Genomic DNA, 17,877 nt, shown 5'->3' with positions numbered 1-17,877 from the left:
AATTACAAGATATTACGTGTGATTAGCACTCAGTTAAAATGATTTCACACAGGATTTGAAGGTGTTATAGAATAGAAGAATTTTAGAAAGAAATATGGGCAACTAGCTCTGGGAGTGTTTTGAGTTGGAACGTGGCATTTTTCATTTTACTCTTCCATTTCCCTTTTCATGCAGTCTCTAGAATGTCCTGACACCAGGATTAATCTGGAGACTTGGGAAGTAAATGAGTCTCTTTGTTCTTTTCCTTTCCCACACCAAAGGAAACACAACTCATTAGCTTAGGCTGACTGAACATTTCTAAAAAATACTGGTTTTAGACGATTAGTCCCAGAATGGGTAGAAATTTGCCCAATCAAGAGTAATCTACTTAGCCAAATTAAAACAAAATTGTATCTTGGATGAAAAATACTGCACAAGGGAATCTGTTGTTAATTGTTTTTGGACAATGGCTATTTTGGGTTTCATGGCACTGATATGTACACACCGCATTCAATAACTGGCTATGGATCTCTAGAGATATTAACCCCTCTAACAAGATGCTGGGAAGCGTGAGGTGAGTTGGCCACCTCCAGCCATGACCACAATGTCAGACCTTACTGTGGCCACCATCTAAACATAGGATTTGGGAAAGATAAAACAACAAAGAATCAAATTTAGAGGAAGCATGGGCTGGAATTTTGTGTGTCACCTTTTGAGAGAGAAAAGAAGTTAATCATATCCAGATCTCAGGCCGTGGAAATCTCCAACTTTCTACCCAGGTTATTTTTCAAATTATAAGAAAACATTTATTTTTGAAATCAATCACTTTGCATTGTTTTCCTATCACAGGAAGACATCAATCATCTGTTTTTATAGGTGAGCTGATGCTCCACCTCTCTGTCCCCCTATACTTATCTAAAAAGATACTGATGCAAGACCACTGGGCATGCCAAGGTCTATGCCAAAAGCTCTAAGCTCTTGGTTTAAAACAAAAGCTTCCTGTAGTTTTCTCTGCCTATATTTTAGAAATCATTGAAATGTTGTCCTAGAAAGAGCTTAATCTATATCCTCTTAAAAGCCTGCTGTTATGTGTGCTGGAACTGAGAAGCAAGGAAGAAAAAGAGAAGGAAAGAAGGCATTTGGGGTTCAGCATCTGTGTTTTGTTCCTTGTGAATTCCAACGTAATGCTTTGTCAATTTAGAGTTAGTTCAAAGTTGTTTGGTCCCCAGTAAAAGGCTGCAAAATCTACTGAACAAATGGTTTGAGAGTTAAAAATGATTCCACTGTGCTAAGGCAGCATGAGGGACTTTCCTGGTCAAGTATCCACCTGCTAATGCAGGAGACATAGGTTTGATCCCTGGGTCAGGAAAACCCCCTGGAGAAGGAAATGGTAACCCACTTCAGTATTCTTATCTGGGAAATCCCACGGACAGAGCATGCTGGAGGGTTACAGTCCATGGGGTCACAAAGAGGCAGACATGACTTAGCAAATAAATAACAATAAGAAGAGAGGCCGTATGAAGATTTGACCAATCATGATATCTTGAAACCAGCTACAGGTTTTCTTTGATCCATGATCAAGATCAATTCTGACTTCTGTAGATTTTAGGTCATCTTCCCTCTGTGTCTCTATCATTTTATATAGATAATTAGGTAACTCAACTTGAATCAAGTAAAAATACATTACTTTGGGGACTATTGAGGGTCACTCTGGATATTGGATTCTTATCCTTGTTTATTTATTTTTGTTAACTCTTTGGGCATAGCAGTGTTATGAAACTATGGTAAACTTTGTGCTGTGCTTGGTCTTTCAATTGTGTCTGATTCTTTGTGATCCCATGGATGGTAGCCCGCCAGGTTCCTCTGTCCTTGGAGATTCTCCAGGCAAGAATATTGGAATGTGTTGCCATGCCCTGCTCCAGGGGATCTTCCCAACCCAGGGATTAACCCCAGGCCTCCCACAGACGGTTTATTTACTGTCTGAGTCACCAGGGAAGTCCAAGAATATTGGAGTGGGTAGCCTATCCCTTCTCTAGGGAAGCTTCCCTACCCAGGAATTGAACCAGAGTCTCCTGCATTACAGGTGGATTCTTTACCAGCTGAGCTACCCACGAAGCCCATGGTAAAGTTTACCCTATTATATAACAGAACAGAACAAAACAAAAGCATTTTTGTGTTCTTGTTCTGCTCAGATGCAATTAAAAACTTATGAGTTGAGCTTCCCTGGTGGCTCAGTGGTAAAGAATCCACCTGCCAGTGCAGGAGACATGAATTCAATCCTTGGTCTGGGAAGACCCCTCATCCCTTGAAGCAACTAAGCCCATGAGCTACAACTATTGAGCCTGTGCTCTAGAGCCCGGGAGCTGCAACTACTGAAGCCCACATACCCTAGAGCCTGCACCCTGCAACAAGAGAACCCACCGCAATGGGAAGCCCACACACTGCAACAAAGACCCGTCAGAGCCAAAAGTAAATAAATAAATAAGTGACCCCTTGAAAAAAACTTCCTGATGTTCAAGCTGGTTTTAGAAAAGGCAGAGGAACCAGAGATCAAATTGCCAACATCCACTGGATCATGGAAGAAGCAAGAGAGTTCCAGAAAAACATCTATTTCTGCTTTCTTGACTATGCCAAAGCCTTTGACTGTGTGGATCACAATAAACTGTGGAAAATTTGAAAGAGATGGGAATATCAGATCACCTGACCTGCCTCTTGAGAAATCTCTATGCAGGTCAGGAAGCAACAGTTAGAACTGGACATGGAACAACAGACTGGTTCCAAATAGGAAAAGGAGTATGTCAAGGCTGTATGTTGTCACCCTGCTTATTTAACTTCTATGCACAGTACATCATGAGAAACACTGGACTGGAAGAAACACAAGTTGGAATCAAGATTGCCAGAAGAAATATCAATAACCTCAGATATGCAGATGACACCAGCCTTATGGCAGAAAGTGAAGAGGAACTCAAAAGCCTCTTGATGAAAGTGAAAGAGGAGAGTGAAAAAGTTGGCTTAAAGCTCAACATTCAGAAAACAAAGATCATGACATCCGGTCCTATCACTTCATGGGAAATAGGGATGGGGAAACAGTGTCAGACTTTATATTTTTGGGCTCCAAAATCACTGCAGATGGTGACTGCAGCCATGAAATTAAAAGACGCTTACTCCTTGGAAGGAAAGTTATGACCAACCTAGACAGCATATTGAAAAGCAGAGACATTACTTTGCCAACAAAGGTCCATCTAGTCAAGGTTATGGTTTTTCCTGTGGTCATGTATGGATGTGAGAGTTGGACTGTGAAGAAGGCTGAGCACCGAAGAATTGATGTTTTTGAACTGTGGTGTTGGAGAAGACTCTTGAGAGTCCCTTGGACTGCAAGGAGATCCAACCAGTCCATTCTGAAGGAGATCAGCCGTGGGATTTCTTTGGAAGGAATGATGCTGAAGCTGAAACCCCAGTACTTTGACCACCTCATGCGAAGAGTTGACTCATTGGAAAAGACTCTGATGCTGGGAGGGATTGGGGGCAGGAGGGGAAGGGGACGACAGAGGATGAGATGGCTGGATGGCATCACTGACTCGATGGACGTGAGTCTGAGTGAACTCTGGGAGTTGGTGATAGACAGGGAGGCCTGGTGTGCTGCGATTCATGGGGTCACAAAGAGTTGGACACGACTGAGTGACTGAACTGAACTGAACTGAACTGAAAAAAAAACTTGCAAGTTGATTGGATGCTCCTTCTAAAAATATTGCCCATTTTGGGGGCTAGGCTGCAAATCTGTGTCTTACACTTACTTGGTGGACTAGAGTGATTATGTGGTAGCAATAATGATGTGATTGGAATGTGGTTGGTAGTTTCATTGTTTCAACAATTACAGACTTTTGCCAGGTATTTGTAAAATATGTGTTTCCATAAATGACTATCTTGAGAAATGTCTTATTTATCTCAATCAAGTTTTAGGAATTTGGGGTGACCCTTCTTCAAGCAGCATGGCGGTTTCTCATTATCCTCAAGGGAACGATTTGGCTGAAAGGGTGGCACTGGGCATTAAAGATGTTAGGAAAAGGACTTCTCTAGTGGTCCATCCATTGGTTAAGACTCTGAACTCCCAATGCAGGGGCTTCGGGTTCTATCTCTCATCAGGGAACTAGATCCCAAATGCGGCAACTAAGACCTGGAGCAGCCAAATAAAGAAATGAAAATAAATAAATGTTAAAAAAGATGTTAGGAAAAAATTATAGAAAGATATTGACTACAAACTCACCATTTTTTTTTTCTTGTTTGACATGACATTCCACATTCAAAAAGAGCAGTCGTTTTGCAGAATCAAGAATGTGCACGTGGAGGATTTACTTTGCTCAACTAATGGATCCTTGATACAGGAGTTTAGAAACTCCTGGGATCAAATAAGAACATACTTTTCCTTCTTATGGGAATGGGAGTAGTAATAGAATGACCATTGTTCCTAAACAAGGCAGGACAAGGTCATTGCAACCTTTCTGCATAGTTGCTTAAGAGAAAAGACAGGACATAGACACATCCTCAAGTCTGAAACCGCTTTGTTGAGTTTCCTTTTGTATCTAAAGGATTAGCTTTCACGGTGGGAGAGGTTGTAATTGGATTTCACCATGAAAGGAGATTGTAATTAGATTTCTCAGCAGGTCTATGAGTTCTGTCACTGGAAAAAAACAGCAAAGGGTATGAATAATCTTCCCTCTAGCTAGAAGGGTAGTCCAGCCAAGCCTGCAGAGACTGGTCTGAAAGGAACGGGTAGAATGGGCCATGTGAGTGTCAGCCACCCTTGACCTCTGACAGAGTAATCTCAGCTCTGGTCTCCAAGACTAAGTGTGTGGTCCTTCAGGTTGAGGGTAGAAAGCAGTGCAAGTGATAGCTAAATATTGCTTGGCATTTGGTAGGAAACATAGGACATTCCTCCGAATGAAGCCCTCTGACTCTTGGTCTCTCTGTGTCTGGGTTTCCTAAAATTTCTACTTCTTAGAGAAGGCAAGGGCACCTAAAGTTTGGCATATTCTAGAATTTGGCATTCTCCATCTAGATTTAGACAGAATTTACACAAACAACCAGAAAACATTTTGGGCTCTGTGGTTCATTTTGAGTTCTTATTTGTATTGGTTCCATTTCAGTTTCCATAATATTTTCTAGAAGTTTAAATTGGAATAGAATTGGGTCAGAGTAGGTATTGTATTTGATTTATTTTCAGTTCCTATAGATTTTTTCAAAAAGAACATGAGTTTAAATTTACATTTTAAATGTCACATTTTATTTTTAAAGTTCTGCTTGTTGCCTTGCCATATAAATCTACTTACTCCAACCATCTATCTCCATGGGGTACTCCGTATCTTGCTATATCTCTTCTCTCTTCTTATCTCCCTGCTCTTTCTTTTTCTCCTAAGTGTTGACAAGCTGTCTGACCACTGAACTGGAATGGAAACATGGCCTTCCGTGCCTTTAAAGTCAGGAACAGGCTTGGAGTCTACTCTTTTCCATCTCTTGTGTTGGCTACGTCGACTCCTTGGAAATCTTAGTTCTTGGAGTTATCCTTTCAAGATTTTCTAATTGAATTCTCATGTTGACTCGAGTTCCTCAGGCAGCCAGTATATACTCTACCATTGTTGGTTCCTTCATTGGCAGCCTCCACCAAACTTGTAAGTCCTACTCCTTCTCTTTGAGACCTAGGAAACTTCCTTTACCATTTTAGGTTTTCAAGGCAGATGATGACTACTTGATCTGATCATCTGGCCTCAATGGAAGTAAGAAGAACATAACATATGCCCTAGAAAAAAGGAGAGGTTTGCACTGAGCATTTTCCCTGTTACTTCACTTTTCTTCTTACTGTTAGTATCTTGTTTCCCGGCATATGTATGTCCACATTTCCAAATAAGGCCAGGTATCTTTGGTGAAGTTTGTTTATATCAGGGGAAGACTGTAGGCTGCTATTTTTAGTAATTATTACAGCTATGGAAAAATTTCCCTTCAAGGAAATGGAGTGAACAAAATGATTATTATAGATATTTCATAATCAGACTCAAACAGAACATTCTCCTCCACCCTGCCTTTACACATAGCCAAGTTATCAGAGAGCAAATCCCTTAGTCACATTTTGGCTAAGGTATACATGTTGTTACCTGATCCAGAGTTAATTCTGTTGCTTCAGGGCTTTTAAAGTATTAGTGAATCTCCTGGGAGAGCTCTGTATCTGGGTGTTACAGTAATCTGAAGGATTAAGAAAGATGGCTTTCTATTTTGAGATCTCTGCTGAATCACCATTTGATATCAAAGTGTTTCAGACCTTCCAGTGTATGATACACTCAGACTCACAGATGCAGACATTTCTAAGGCTCTGACCTTCACCTGCCTGTCATCTTGAGTAATTGAACCTACATCACTTTGCCAACAAAGGTCCATATATTTAAATCTATGATTTTTCCAGTAGTCATATACAGATGTAAGAATTGGACCTTAAAGAAAGCTGAGCACTGAAGAATTGATGCTTTCAAAATGTGGTGCTGGAGAAGACTCTTGAGAATCCCTTGGACTGCAAGGAGATCAAACCAGTCAATCCTAAAGGAAATCAACCCTGAATATTCATTGGAAGGACTGGTGCTGAAGCTGAAGCTCCAATATTTTGGCCACCTGATGTGAAGAGTCGACTCTTTGGAAAAGACCCTGATGCTGGGAAAGATTGAGGGCAGGAGGAGAAAAGGGCGACAGAGGATGAAATGGTTGGATCTCATCAACTCCTCAAGAACGTGAGTTGGAGCAAGCTCTGGGAGACAGTGAAGGACAGGGAAGCATGGCATTGTGCAGTCCATGGGTCACAAAGAGTTGGACATGACCAAGCGACTGAACAAAAACAACAACTATGGGATTCTAGGCAGGGATAGATACGGTTCATACCCATTGGACCTTCAATTCTAACCAGAATTGAATATTAATCATGACTCAAGCAGAGGATAAATACTTTAAGTGCTTAGGGAAGAGGGTGTTATGGGGACCTGCTTAGGCTTCATGTCTCCCACTGCCTTGCCCCTTCCCCCCATAGGAGCTGGCCTTCTCTCTGTTCCTCAAATATACCATGATCCCTCCTGCTACAGGGTCTTTGCACAAAGTATTGACACACTCAGAATTTTCTTGCCAGCACCCACTTGCCCCAACCACCACTGCCCAGCACACACAGTTCTCATAGAGTTAATCTTTGTTTAGGCTTTGGATCAAGGGAAGCCATCACTGACCTTGAGTGGAGGTCAGGTTCCTTATATACTTTCTTAGAACAAAGGTGCTTTGCCTTCTTAACACTTAGTAATCAGCATATAATTATACACAATTCATGCTCCATGTAATACAAACTCCCCCTGCCCCAAATCAAGCCACAGAAAAGAGGGATTTGCCTTATATTCTAGTACTTCTGATGTCTCCTACATGAAAGGTCATGATCTCGGTTATTTCATTTTCAACAACAAAGTACCATTTCAGGCAAACAGCCTGAAATGATCTCAAGCAAGGCTTATTTTTGATCTTAAGAAGGTCACCTGGGCAAGAAAAAAGGAGATGAAGATATTTAAAGCAGATTTGGTAATTATTCCTGAGGCATGACTTCATTTTTGCAAGTGTTGGAATCACACAGTTTTAGAAAACCACACTTTATAGACTCAGGTGGTTTTAAATAAGCCCTTTAAAGAGCACTGGAAAAAAGTCATAGAGTAGGTAATTAAATGTAGAGATCATAACCAGAGGATGAGAATTTATGCCTGGGGCTCAAATCTGCAGCATCAGCAGATTTCTAAGAAGTGATGTGCAGAAGATGGCTGATGCACTGTTCTCTATTAGATAATTACAGAGTCTATCCAGTGAACACAATGATGCTAAAGATGCACAGAGTTTTAACAATGTCGTTTCATGAAATAGGAGAATGGAAAAAATTATTTTTAGAAGCATAAAATATTTAAAATGATATGAGATTTAAAATAACGTATTTGTAACAATAGAGTAAGTGTCCTAGGTATACATTACAATACATTATCCATCTGTGCACTTAGGCTGGCCAAAGACTTTGGCTGAGGATCTTTTCATTAGAAAAATGAAGGTGACTTTTTGTTTGAGGTCACTTTAGTTCAGAGAAGGCAATGGCACCCCACTCCAGTACTCTTGCCTGGAGAGTCCCATGGACGGAGGAGCCTGGTGGGCTGCAGTCCATGGGGTGGCACAGAGTCGGACACGACTGAGTGACTTCACTTTCACTTTTCACTTTCATGCACTGGAGAAGGAAATGGCAACCCACTCCAGTGTTCTTGCCTGGAGAAACCCAGGGACGGGGGAGCCTGGTGGGCTGCCATCTATGGGGTCGCACAGAGTCGGACACGACTGAAGTGACTTAGCAGCACTTTATGTTTGGGCAAAGATACTTTTTTAAAAAAAAGTATTAAAATCTAGTTGATTTACAATTTTGTGTTAATTTCTGCTATACAGCAAAGTGATTCAATTATACACACACACACACACAGACACACACACACACACACACACACATATATGTTCTTAACAAAAATATATATTTTTCCACTTTTTATTACTGTGATGATTTGATTAATACCTGTCTCCCTAACTACATAGTAGGTGCTACAAGAACACAGTCTTTCTCTGTTTGCACCTGTAGTGTTCCAGGCATTTCACACAGAATTGTGGTTCATTTGCTCAGCTGTGTCCAGCTCTTTGTGATCCTGTGGATGGCAGTACACCAGGCTTCCCTGTCCTTCACTGTCTCCCGGAGTTTGCTCAAACTCACGCTCATTGATTTGGTGATGCCATCATATTAGTCATTTGAGACATAAGATAAAAGTATTATTTGTTTCATGACCTGAAGAAATAAGTAATATTTCAACACTGAGGAAACTAAAATGGATTTTTTTTTTTGGCTGCACCATGTGGCAAGCAGGATCTTAGTTCCCTGACCAGGGATCAAACCAGTGCCCTCTATGGTGGAAGCACAGAGTTTAACCACTGGTCTGCCAGAAACTAAAAAAATAAAAGCATTTTAATGAAAGATAAGATGCTTTGATACCTTTTGCCCTAGCGTTAATTAAGATGAGAAAAATTTTTTTTACTCTTTATAAATGTAAAAATCCTCAATTATTCCCTTTTATTCTCTTAAGACACTCAAGGGTTTGTGCTTATACAGTGACAATTCTGAGGCCTGTTTTCATTACAGTTTACTTACTGGGAGATTCAAGGTTCAAAAAGGTCATTCTTATCAGGGTTAGACCTAATGAGAGGAGTATTAAAAGAGCTACGACTTCTTGAGCACTTCCATCCATTGTTTCAGTGAACCCTACAACAATCTATGAGTTAGCTGTTATTCCCATTTAAGACACAGGGGAAACTGAGGCTTGGTGGGCTTCACAGCCAACCTTTACCACTGGTCAGAATCTTTTATAAGAGTCTTACACACAGTAGCTCATTCAATTCCCATGACAAATTTATGACCACTATTATCTTTCTTTTATATATGGGAGGATGAGGTGAAGAGTGGAGACGATAAAAATCTAGAGAGTCTGAGTGCCAGGATTCCAGGAAACCTGCCCATGTATCCCCTTGATTGGTAACCACTTGGATGAGCTCATGGTGAAGCTGGGAGGCGGTAGTGGGAACTCGGAAAATGGCTCTGTTGTGGGATGTGCAGCCTGTGCTAGAAGTGAGGTCCTTGCTCTTTTTTCCTCCTTGGCCTTCCTGGCGGTTGTTCCCGGCACTCCACAGTAAAATGGTCACCATTTAGTAACTTTCTTGTTCATTGTCTTTACATCCATTCATTGACTTTTTAAAGGAAATGTTTGGCTACTGCCACTGGTGTACATAAGTTGGTTGCATAATAGGAAGGAAAGAAGCCAGGACGGGAGGCTCCATTTCTAAAGAAGGCTTTTTAAAGCCGACTAAGAGTGATTTCACAGAGAGGGTTGTGAAACTCGAGTCTCTCTATACGCTTTCATTGCTATGACGACAGGAGGCTCCTGCTGCATGTAGCCAGAAAAAGCAGCTGACATTTTGGTCCTAGGAACATAGGGGAGAGGTTTACAAAAACAAAAAACAAAACCCAAACCCTGGCGTGTGAATTTCAGTTAGAGAAAGAAAGAAAGAAGAAAAAAAAAACCCCTAAGAGCAAGTCAAAACCCCTATTCTTGCCTTTAGAAAAGATAAGAAAGGAGAAATGTTGGGGCCTTCTCGCCTGTCCAAGTAGCCAATAAAACAGATTTGAGCACAAAACCCTATTTCGTCTCACGCCTCTTAACAGCAATCTGAAACAGAAAGCTCACTTTGGTTTCACTTGACTTGGCCATTATGAAGCAACTAATTGATAAAGCTGTAATACTTTATGTTGAGTTTCTCCACCCCGCCCCCCCCTCCCAACACACACACACAAGGGAATTCACTAGGGTCAGATTTATTTATTTTTCCATTTCTTTGGATCAAAAGAAAATTCAAAGAATATTTCTTTCTTGACCCCAAATTTTACTGCAAGAAAAATTATTCCAAGTGTGTAATCAAACACTTCCTCACTAGATTGGGGTTGACCCATATACAATATTGATATTATGTATAAAACAGACAATTGATGGGAACATACTACATAGCACAAGGAACTCTACTTAGCGCACTGCAGTGACCTAAATAGAAGGAAAATCTAAAAGGAGGGGATATATGTATACATACGGTTAATTGCTTTTGCTATGCAGGAGAAGCTAACACAACATTGCAAAGCAACTATGTTTCAATACAAATGAATTAAAACAAACACAAAAACTTCTTCACTCTGTGTCTAGTATTCTGCGAGGTGCTGCACCTGACATTAAAAAAAAACACCTTATTTAAATCCTACAACGACCCTAGTGGAGGCATTATTATCACTATTTGCTTAACAGATGGGTAAATTCAGTCCAGAAGGTGTGATGTGACCCCTCAAGCTCACATAGCCTGTAAGAGGCAGAAGTCAGGATTTAAACTCAGGCGTGTAAGACACTGAAACCCATGTTCTACCTACTCTTCTAGGCATAGACCTGGCATTGTCATTTTATTTTACAGCAAGTGTGTAACTACAAGGAAGAAATCCTGAGGGGAAACCTAGAATAAATTCCCTTTCTACAGAGTTCCATTCATATTAGTTATGATCGATAGATTGATTCAAATGTATCAGGCATAGCTAATTTCCTCTCAATTCTCACAACAGATCGCTAAGGCAGTAACTAATTTTAAGATCCCAATTTCCACAAATGAGGGCACTGAGGATCAAAGAGTCATTTTCACAAAGTCACAGACCCTGGTAAAGCCCAGATGTAAACCAGATCTGTATGTTTAAAGAGCCCACGATCTTATTCACTTTGTTACACCATCTCCCTACAATCAGTCAAGACCATACCACACACTCTATTCCCCAGACTTCTGACTGTCTTTTAATGCCCAAGATAAACATCAGGCTAGCCTCAGGTGGTACCACCATGGCAAGCACAGCCCTTGGGAGAAGATGCTCTGTGGGCCTTGTGTGAACCACTTCCTAGCCTAATTGGACATCCCTTGGGCACCCAGGCCTACAGGGGAAGTTCCTCTGAATTTTTGGGGCTTCCTTCTCCTTCACTGGAGGTTGTTCCAAAATCATATGTGGAGTCTGAAAAATAATCTTTTATATTCTTGGGGGAAAAAGATTCCCAACACATTCTGGATCTTGTGTTAAACTTAAATAAAATAGCAATGTTTTACATTACAGATCAACTGAATAAAAATAACAAGCAGTTGAGAGGAAATGAAATGAAAAATGTTTGAAACTGTCCAGACACATCATTATTCATTTCATTTCTGTCATCACTATTTATTATTTTTACTTAGTTGATAAGTGAAACTGTGCCTGAGTGCCTATCGGGGATTAAACACCAAAGGATCTGGAAAGGAAAGCCCAGGAATTGAATTGCTAAATGGCTGTACAAAAATTCCCTGAAAGAAAATAAACAAGATTCACTAATAACATGTATATATTCTTTTCCAAAATGTGGAAAGCAGTACTGGATGGTCAGTAGATGAAACAGACTGCTGTGCTTTGCTGGATCTTACTGAATGGACAGAAATATAAACTTAAATATTTCCTGAAAGGGGTGTCCTTTTTTTTTTTTTTAAATAGTCATAGTGAATGATAGTCATAACCATCAGGGTTGAGCTGAATAAGCTGTGAACTGAAAAAGACTGATATCCATGAGAAGGGGGAGAATTAAAAAAAAAGGATTTCTGCTGAGTTGGACCAAGTGACCATTTCTATTCAGTGTACTTAGGCCCTGGGCCAGAGGGGAGCTCAGATATAATGCCAAGGTGACATATTTAACCTCTTTGCAGATTAATGGCAGTTCAAAAGGGATACATTCTCCACAAGACCTCTGGGTTATAGATCAACAGCGTTGATCTGCAGTTGAAAGCACGGCTTTCTCCTGCAGGGTGACCTCTAATTCCCAGGAGGAATGAGGGAGCATGGCTTGCATTATTGTTTTATTTTAGAAGACAGAGTCAGAAATGAAGATACCTTACAATATAGGAGTTATGATAATTTTTTAGTTCTTTGATTCCCCTCCCCCTTTATCTCTTCCTAAATAAGACATTATTAGGAATTAGGAATTTTGTGTATGTGAGTATGCATCCTAAAAAAATAATGGAAGGAGACAAGAGACAATGAGTCAGAAAACTCTAAAAGGGAATCAGGAAAAAAATAGTCACAATAACTAAAGAAATGATCAAAGATGAATATAATACTATAGAAATTTTCTTATCTTTTGGAAAAGCAAAATGTTCCATTTCTACATTGCTATTAGGTAAAAGACTGGGACAGTGGTGATGATTGAATAACTTTAGATAATTTAAACAGGGAAAACACCCAAATTACTTTGATTTGAAAGTTTATTTTTAACAACCACTTTCCTTTTGATTTATTTAATACAGTTAGTCAAGTATTTCTGCAAAACACATTTCAGGATTTCAGACTTCACCAAGATCTGAATGCTAGTCTGGCCAACAATATTTTTCCATTTCTAAGCATCATTTATTAGTATTTGCTCTTTAACCATGGGGGAGAAAAGGAAACATGAATTCTAGTGTTAAAATTCCCTAGTAAGTAGTTTTTCTGTAAATCACGCAAAAGGATTTTTTTTTTCATTGTTGTTGTTAATAAGTGGCTTTGTATTAGGCAAAAATATTAGACCTCTCTGTCTGATCATGCAAACTAGGTTAACAAATACAATTAAGCCAATACAGTAAACTTCTTAAAATTTACCTTCAGGTAAGTGGCTGGACCCAGAGCCTTGGCAGAAAATTGCAGCTGAATCCTGTCTTCGCACACAGCCTGGAAATAAGTTTGACAAATGCCCAATATTCTTTAAATCTCTCTCCTTGTTTAGCTCTGCTTCTTTGCCCAGAAACACATTCAGGTCTATTGGAGTTGAAATTCTGCTGCTCTGTCAACTCGTCAGGGTCTGAGGTGACGGACGAATTCGGAGGTTGGCACTGGGGCGTATTTCAGACTGTCATCGTTTTTTTTTGTTGCAGATTCCCGCAGTTCTCCGGCGGCCCAGCCTCTCCCGAGGAGGGCGAGGGTGGGCTGAGCATCACAGGCAGTGCAGACCCATGGGAAGGAGCTCACTCTGCCCGAGAGAATGGGGTTAACTGTCCTCCCCTCAAGCTCTTGTTCTCAGAGGCTCATAACTTGGCCAGAATATAAGCACTTGGCTCCTTATGCTTTTTTTTTTTTTTTCCCCTTCTCTTTCTCAAACTCTGAAAGGTTTTACAAGCAGGATCTCTTTTTGGGGGTTTTTAAATTTTAAAAGAGACTGAAAAGAGACTCCATGCTGTGGTTTCTTCCTAAAGGAAATTGGAGGGGGGATGGGGGTTAAAGAAGGGGAAAGAATAATCGTAGCAGATGCATTTTTTACATCCTCTGTGCAAAAACTGTTCTCACGAATGCATCTGAATTTATTAATAGCAGGATATTGCAGGTACTTTAACCTTTTCAAAAGATGACCTTCAGAAATTTACATATATATGAAGCACTATTCCTTCATCGTATGTTGATCCAGAAATGTTGCAGTTCATAAACCATTCTTTCTGCAACAGAACTCCCTACCATAACCCCCTGTATAATGATTGATCTGTAAGAAGGAGCTTTCCCATGAAATAGACTTAGCATTTTCGTTACTTCTATATATGTCTCATCTCTTCCACTGCAACTTCTACATTTATTGAACATTTGTTATGTGTCAGACATTGGTTAACAGTTTTTTACACATCCGTCTCAGTTGATCCTGCCCAGTCTACATGAAGTGACCATCACGTCCATTCGATGATAGTGTGGTTTGGTAGGAAAAGTCTGCACGTTTGAGGCCACACTGCGTGGGTTTGCACATTGGTTCCTAACTGTGTATGACCTGGGATGAGTCACATAACGTCTCTATGATTCAGAATCCTTATCTATAAGATGAGGATACAGATAAGGAGATGATAATAGTGTCCATCTCAGGCGGCTGTTCTGCATCCTAAGTAGGTAAATACCTCCTGCCACCCAACAGACCTTCAAATGTTAGTGATTATGCGGGAGCTTGGTGAAGCTGAGTGACTTTTCCAGGGTCTCTAGCTTGTAGAATGTGGAGCAGGATTCCAACCCAGCTACCTTGCTGACTGACGCTACTCAATATCTAGGCTCTACACTTTCTTCTCCGTAAGCTGCGAGGTCCCTGAGGGTGGGAACGTTCCTCTGTTTTCTCCATGTGCCTAGCGCAGTGCTTGGCATAATGTGAACGTTCCATTGACATTAGGTAGGTCAGAGTTTAAAGTAGCTTTAAATTTTACTATGTTTATGCCAAAATCAGCATAAAAGCCAAACAACATTATCAAAAAGAAAGAAAAACCCTACCTGTAATTGTAGGCAAATACGCTCTCAGACAATTGTCTTTAGTCACATTGGCCCTATTTATTTTTCAGATCACTGCAAGAGAAAGGTAATAAGAATTATCTCAGTTTTGCAGTTGGGAAAATTTGGGAGCAGAGGAAACCGGGCAAGTTGCCTAGGAACTGCAAACAAGTCACGGTGCAGCTGGGAACTGTCTCAACGTCTCTGCAATCAGGATCGCTTGTTCCAAACTGCCTTGCCAGGCGCAGGATGAAATGACGTGATGTCCTTTTGCCTCAGACAATGGGATGTTTTTCCTTAGCCAAGGTCCAGGGTGTGAGCAGTCTCCTCAGAGAAGGATCAAAGGGGTGGGCTGTGTTAAACTCTGGTTCTGCTTTGCCTCTGCACACATCTGGGTCTGAGAAGTGTGGGAGACATGGGCACCGTTTCTTCAAAGGCTCTGAGGACCTCAGGTGTGGTGGGACTCTTCCAGGGGACGTGTGTGCGAGCTAAGTCACTTCAGTCGTGTCCAACTCTTGAGACCCCATGGACTGTAGCCCTCCAGGCTCCTCTGTCCATGGGATATCTCTCCAGGCAAGGATACCAGAGTGGATGGCCATTCCATCCTCCAGGGGATCTTTCCAACCCAGGGAAGGAACCATGTCTCTTAAGTCTCCTTCATTGGCAGGCAGGTTCTTTAACACTAGTGCCACTTGGGAAGCCCTACAGGGTACATAGGACAAGCGTTACTGAAGGACAAGCTTTACTGAAGATTTTACCTGGAAAGGCTAGAGGAGATTTTCTCTGGGACCTAAGGTGTTAACTTCTTGTAACAATATTCCCCGTTTGTTTGACATGGCTTCATGAGATTGGTTTCAGGTAATTACATCAATTCAATGAGAATGTAGGGAAAGTTTCAGCTGGAGGGCTGTGGGGAAAAGATTTGACCAAGAAAAGTATTTTTTCTAATACTAAAATTGATATTTTATGTTTTTACAAAATGATCCTAATACAATTTCTTACAGAAATCTGTTAACATAACAAATAACTTGGTTAGAGTAAACTGGATTTATCTCTCAAATGTAAATATGTACCTAAGGAATTTGTAGGTGGCAAAGCTTGAAAATTTTGACTCTCAGTTATACAGGATTTTGCTCTAGGTCTTATTAATCTAAATGATTAAAAAGACCCATTGTATTTCTTACAATTAGATAACAGAGAAAAGAGAGAGTGTGTGTATTTTTTAAAAAAGGACCTTGAATCCACAATATCTAAGTATGACTTTATTTTGGGAACGTTTATGGGCAGATATCCAAACTAATTGTCTCTAAAATTGTTGTTTCTAAAATAGTTTACAGCTCATGAAGTTGAGGACAATAAGCCTACTCCAATACCGCACTAACAGATGGAGCTGTGGAATGGATTTAGACACTTATCCAGTATCTAAATGTGATGGGAGAACTTTGATAAAAAGGAGCTTATTACATTCCTGCATATGAACTGACCCACATCAGCTTCGGTCAGAAGGGTCCAACAAGAGTCAGACCCTGGAAGTGTTTTTTCAAAGTTGGTGGTTTTTCAAGCTTTTAATGCTAGGACTCCATTTTACCCTAGTGAAAGCTGTGGCCAAGCTCCTAAAGTTCATCCATGAACCTCCGCTCCCCCAAGGGATTCCATGAAGTTAAGAACCTTTGATTCAGGTTAAGGGCCAGGGAACACATTCATCAGTCCTCAAGCATCAGATAAGTCCTTTTGTTATACACAGCACAAATCTCTGGGTGATAGGAGACAAAATGTCATAGTTTCTGCATCGTAGGAACCTAAGAGACAAGAGTACATTCATTGTCAGAAGAGGGCATGGTTCCCTTGGACAAGTTGTTGATGAACAATTAATCAGCTGGTCTAAGAAAAAAAAGGAAAATTTTAATAGAGCCAGATTTGAGGATTATAGCCCAGGAAGAACATCTCAGCAAGCTCTGAGACTTGTTCCACCCATTAGAAGTCAAGGCACAATTATATAAGTTTTTTGAGACTGAGGGCTGTACATCAAATGACATAATATTTTTTAAAATTTATTTTATATTGGAATATAGCTGATTTACAATGCTATGTTATATTCAGGTGTACAGCAAAGTGATTTAAGTATGTTTACACATGTATCTTGGAGAAGGCAATGGCACCCCACTCCAGTACTCTTGCCTGGAAAATCCCATGGATGGATGAGCCTGGTGGGCTGCAGTCCATGGGGTCGCTAAGAGTCGGACACGACTGAGCGACTTCACTTTCACTTCTCACTTTCATGCATTGGAGAAGGAAATGGCAACCTACTCCAGTGCTCTTGTTTGGAGAATCCCAGAGAAGGGGGAGCCTGGTGGGCTGCCGTCTGTGGGGTCACACAGAGTCGGACACAACTGAAGTGACTTAGCAAAAGCAACAACACTTGTATCTCCTCTTTTTCAATTTCTTTTCCCATTTAGGTTATTACAGAATACTGAGCAGAGTCCCCTGTGTGATACAATAGGTCCTTGTTGGTTATCCATTTTAAATATAAGCACTCACAGATTTATAGAATGATCAGACGACATTATTACTGACAGTTTACCTACTCCAGATCTGAGTGTCTTCATGGTCGTTCATGCAACCCTGCACAAGATCAAGAAGGAATGCGATTGTTTAAAGAAGTTGTTGTGTTGATGCTAAGAGAACATCGCTCTTTATGGTTGAGCAGGTAATCCTGCTGATGGGGGAGGGCTGGTCCGTGTATAATACAGATACACAATGCACAGGGAGGGAGAGAGGAGAACAAAGGGCAGAGAAGAATTGTTTATGTTTAAATTTTTCTTGTCGTCCCATAAAATAGGAATTTTATTTCACAGAGTGGAAAGTCCCAGGTAGGAAGTGAGTCTGGTTGAAGGGGAGGTGTAGTGACAACAGAGTGTCGACGATTCTATTGGCCAAGACCTAGTCTGTAGGAC

The 17,877-nt window shown here is 40.6% G+C and overlaps 1 protein-coding gene across 1 annotated transcript in view; it reads right to left on the bottom strand.

The window, feature by feature from the left end:
• The window catches only part of SPARCL1 (SPARC like 1), a 53,130-nt gene extending 39,421 nt beyond the window's left edge, over positions 1-13,709 (bottom strand). The window contains exon 1 of the mRNA XM_006045961.4: positions 13,295-13,709. The gene's annotated coding sequence lies outside the window, so the exon portion shown is untranslated. The remainder of the gene's footprint in view (positions 1-13,294) is intronic.
• Between the last annotated feature and the right edge of the window lie 4,168 nt (positions 13,710-17,877).

This window comes from Bubalus bubalis, chromosome 7 (assembly GCF_019923935.1).
Source record: "Bubalus bubalis isolate 160015118507 breed Murrah chromosome 7, NDDB_SH_1, whole genome shotgun sequence".
Lineage (NCBI taxonomy): Eukaryota > Metazoa > Chordata > Mammalia > Artiodactyla > Bovidae > Bubalus > Bubalus bubalis.
This window is presented reverse-complemented; position numbering and strand designations above follow the sequence as displayed.